The sequence below is a fragment of the Berghia stephanieae genome, chromosome 2 (genome assembly GCF_034508935.2).
Source record: "Berghia stephanieae isolate SIO BIC M18660-M18661 chromosome 2, UCSD_Bste_1.3, whole genome shotgun sequence".
Taxonomy (NCBI): domain Eukaryota; kingdom Metazoa; phylum Mollusca; class Gastropoda; order Nudibranchia; family Aeolidiidae; genus Berghia; species Berghia stephanieae.
The window spans coordinates 41,998,596-42,003,595 of NC_088361.1; the positions used below are offsets into that span (position 1 = coordinate 41,998,596).

Consider the following 5,000-nt stretch of genomic DNA (forward strand, 5'->3'; position numbering starts at 1 on the left):
AGTAGTAGTAGTAGTAGTAGTAGTAGTTTAATTTTAAGCCAAAGGTTTGATTAAGCACTGGGGAGCAAAGAAAGTGATCATCGTCATTAAATAGTCTCATAAAAAAGTCTACGGCTTGTATTGTCATACACAGTTTAAGTAGATCTACTTCAGAACCTGCTGTTCTCAGAAATGCCCCGGTTGCCTGTTGAATAATAATTTAAAAAAAAAAAAGAACCACTGCCTATGCAAGGGAGGCCATCGCCATTAATCTACATGTTTTTTTTAAAAAAGGTGTTGTCTTCCATTATTGACGAAATGCTTTCAACCCAATGCAACATGAAAATGAATACACGTAGGTACACATGGACAGAATTACCCTGACAACACGATTAATTCGGACAGAAAGCATTATCTAGTTCTTAAATTAATAGATTGAGATAATCTTCAACTTTTCATAAAGTCAATCCTAAGACTTTTAAGTAGTGATGTATTGTCTACAAGAAGTCTAATATTTAAAGATTCCGGGGTTTTTTTAACGGGGGATGGGGGAGGGGGGGGTGGGTTCAGTTAATTTATCAGTTTAAATGTGAGTATGTGGTCTTGTGCTATGATATCCGCCTTCAAACTGGAAGGTCCAGGGTTAGAGTCTCGGTCTGAGCGGTGCATATTTGACACTCTTTGGAAATGTTTTTTACTGTACTCAGGTGTAAAATGAGTACCTGGCCATTAATAGCGTCGTTTCTATCGGAAGAAAAATGTAATATTGACGAACAGGCTTCATGCCTCGTCTGACTTCTTGAGTGTTGCTTGTAAAGCGCTTTGAGCACGCTTATTAGATATCGCCCTATATAAATACACTATTTTTATTATCGTTTTTTTTTAAATTATGCATTAAGTACTGGCATCCGGTCAGTATGAAAAAGGCTTTTTTTTTTCATTATGTTCAGTATAGAATTAAAATGACAACAGTTACTCGATGAAGAAAATCTATTTTACGCACTTTAGACATAAATACTTTGTCAAAAGATGCAATTAACTCAGAAGAGACAACAAGTTCGCTGAAATCCAAGGTAAAATCTCGTTATAGCAGATACCCCTCCGAAATAGATAATGTCTTAATTTTGCTCATTGAAACAAAAGGGACAATGCGTTTTAGTGAATTATTAGTTAATTGACAAATGGGATCCCATCCCCCTTAAGTGTATTGATTTAAAGTAAATACTGTTATATACTCAACTTCTAAATAAAATACATTCGAACACGGTTTCCTAGAAATGAATAGAACATGCAAAAAAAAATGGATTAAGAAAACGGTAGTTTGACGAAAGAATAATAAGGGGAAAATGTGGGCCATTTGATTGGGTTCGAGGAAATCGTGTGTTTGAGGAAATCGTATGTTTGAGGAAAACCATACTGGAGTGTGTGTGATAAATAGTAACAGACATAATTCACCCGTTTATGTACGTAGTTGTAAATATTTCAATTGTGGAATCTACGCATTTATAGGAAAGCATATTATTGTTTCATTGAGCTCATTTAAATAAAATAAATTTCATTGAGCTGTCAAAGTTCTTCATAGATACAATAATTTATTTAACAACCAACCATTTGCTGATGTTTATCTATGTTACTTCGAATGTTGACAAATTTTCATTTCCATATCCTCGAAGGGATACACCAAAGATACTTATTGAAGGCAAATCGAAACATTGCAGATTTTACGAATTATTATTTATCATAATAAATGTAACTAATTGGTCTTTGTTAATGAAAGCAATAAACAGAGAATGAATCAATTTGTGTCAATTTATTTTCCCATTATCCTTTTTCTCCTGTCTTTATTTCATTATTTTTCATTTTTTCTTTCTCGCCTCTTCCTCTGATGAGTGTGGACACGGCAAATGTGTGGCCCCCCTCTAAGTGGTATGATGTCGGGATGAATTTGGTGCTGGAAATTGAAAAAATAGCCGCAAATATGAAACTTTAAAAAAAAGACCCCCCCCCCCCCCCCCGACACACACACACACACACACACACACACACACACAAACTTGAGCTTTTATATAGCGCAACATCCATTAAACGTGCTCAAAGCGCTTTCAAGGGGTCCGTGGCCAACAGCAATACGTAACATGTAAAACGAGACATGACGCCTGTTAGGCGATATTGCAATTTTGTCCGACATAGACAACGATGTTAACGGCCAGGTACTCATTTTACACATGAGTGCGGTGAGAGAATGTGAGTAAAGAGCCTTTTGCAACTATGCGCCGAACATAGGAGACTCGAACCCATGATCTTCAGATCCGAAAGAGAGTGTCATACCATTGGCCTACATAGCCGCACAACTTTGGGTTAATGCATATTCGTTATGATGGAGATTGAATACAATTTCTTACAATGCAAAAAAGTAAATAAAAGTCGGTATTTCTTTTTATTTGAGTTCTAAATTCACTTTTAAACAGGTCTGCCTCCTACTACAAAAAATTAGTAGACTTTCGAAATTTTGGTTCCAATTTCAGGACTTCGTGAGCATCTCTAAGTCGTTAAAATTTATTGAAAATTAAAGTTGATGCCAGAGGATATGATTTTAAGGATTTTGAAGTGACATTTAATCATTGTGAGAGTAAATTGCTTGTTGATTTGTAAGATTAACAATAGCGTCTATAAGTTTCATCTCCTAAAAATTACGGATTTTCGAATTTTCAAGTAGGCAGGTCTGATTTTAAAGTCCGATTCATCCCGACAAAAAAAGAGACTGGAGTATTACTATTTTTAAAAGTCCGAGTCATAGCCTTTTTAACTCACTCAACCCTAACACCGACTATATCCTTAGTTTACTAGACTTGCTTTTACCCCATGCCTATGTATTACATTTTTGTGAGACAAATTATAGGCGTAGTATCAACGCTAATGTTTTTATTTTTTATATGTTAATGGTAGTTGAATAAAACTATCTATGTACATGCTCATTTTTAATGCATTTTTTTCCAATTTTGAAAAGTAGCAAAAATCTCTAGGATTGAGTGAGTTAATGTTTTAGTGAAAACGGTGTGGCTAGAGTAAAATTAAATCTCGCATGTGGAAGTTCTTACTGCGAAAATATTGAAAACAGGCAGATGCAGTGAAATCCAAAATTTGGTTACTTCTTATCTATTATTACACCGCCTGTATTTCTATTGATTTTTTTTTTGTCTATCATTCCTTCTTGACATAAGTCACTGTAAGTATGCATTAAAATCCCTAAATGCACGATCACGAGTCATCAATCGTGCTTTATGATCAACGCTCAAACTGGTGACGTGACGTAATTATATGACTTAATAAATAGAGAACGAGTAAAACCCCGCCCCGTGACGCATGCTCATGAGTTCAAGTAGAATATATGCAGACGACAGCAGCAATATTCTCGCAATGTAACTGTTTTGCTTTCATTAATCTTAATTTAAACTAATTCTTTGTTTTATGGATTGTTTTGGATGAGAAGGAGTGTAATAATAGATTAAATCACATTTGCTGGTTTTAACTTCAATTCTTTACTCACAAGCTCCTAAAAATCTTAAATTAAAACGTGTGTTTATAACCCAAATAAACGTGTTTTAATAAGATGTGGGAAGATCTAAAGTAGAAATACGGATGAAATTCGGTCCCAAAATTGGATTCACTAGTCATGTCATGTCGCCTAGCAACGGCGAGCAGCCTGGTTCTAAACAAAGAAAATGGATACTTTTTATTCTTCATGCTGGCTAGAACGTTTCATATGTCATGTGATCAGAACGTATAAAAGTCAATTCAGATTTCTAATGTTTTTCTCCATTGGATACACGTTTATGCTCGTCGGAGAAGTATTTCATAGGGGCTTCCGCCATTGTTCCGATAGTTTAGAGCCAGTTACTAAGTTTCTATACATCATTACGGGGTGAGTGACGTCAAGACTGTGGAAGCGTATTACAACGTCAATCTCTCATCGAAAGTAAAGGGGAACAGATGAGGCTACTATGAATCATGGGATGGGTCACGTGGCTTATTACGCAAGGTGCAGTTCATGAATGAAAGTTAACAATACAATCATTCGCCTACTTGACCTCTTTCTTTCTTTCCGTTTGTTTGAAAAATAAACATTTGGATCTATTCTTTGTCCGTCTCCTTGTCTAGGTTTTTAATTAACTTCTTTTTATTCTTTCAGCTTTATGTTTCCTAATAAAGACGTAAGGTCCATCTTCGTGGCGCCCCTAGGAACACAATGATTGTTATGTTTTATATAATAAACACCTGGCAAATCTAAAAGAGGCGCATTACAAAAGGGACAACAAACTTGACAAAAAACCAGCCCAGTTCAGGTAAAACCAATACATGTAATATTGACATTTGACATTTCTTTTGATGGGAGAGTTCGTGGTTGTTTGACCTTTCATTCATAGAGTTGGGGTGGACGTATCCTGTCCGTAATGACATCACATCTTTTCCTAACTAAAACAATGCTCGTAACTGCTTTTGATCCTCACTCACACCGCGAGGCAGTTTTTCTGCCTTGTTATAATTTATCCCAACTATCAGTTGAACTTCGTAAAAGGACAATGAAAGGAATGGATTTTATCCTATCAAACTACAAATTAAATATAAGCCGTTCTGACAAGGTCGTCTTGGTGTCATCAATATGTGTACAATACGGTTAATTACTTCAGACGGTGTTCATATATAACGTCACGGTCCATTGACCAAACGGACCGTGATTTGTAATTTCTTTACGGATGAGCACTTTGGAAAGTGTACACAGACTTTTGGTGTGTTGGATATTATGACCTCTCATCTTATACTTTCTCCAACATCTGGCTAATTTGAAGGAGTGCTACTTTGTCTGCATTTCTTTCCTTTCTTGTTTGATTTGTTTGTTGTTTCTCTTTGATTCTTTTCCTTTGTAATGTCCAACCTTGTAAAGATGTCTATTTCTTTAAAAAATTATTCAAAAAAAAAGAATTAGACAGAAAGTACGACTGTCCTATGATGGGGATGATTCA

The 5,000-nt window shown here is 35.5% G+C and overlaps 1 protein-coding gene across 1 annotated transcript in view; it reads left to right on the forward strand.

Moving 5' to 3' along the window:
• LOC144964904 (sulfotransferase 2A6-like) overlaps positions 1-216 on the forward strand; it is a 16,060-nt gene extending 15,844 nt beyond the window's left edge. Inside the window, exon 6 of the mRNA XM_078899639.1 lies at positions 1-216. This exon is cut by the window's left edge and continues 804 nt beyond it. The gene's annotated coding sequence lies outside the window, so the exon portion shown is untranslated.
• Positions 217-5,000: the final 4,784 nt, after the last annotated feature.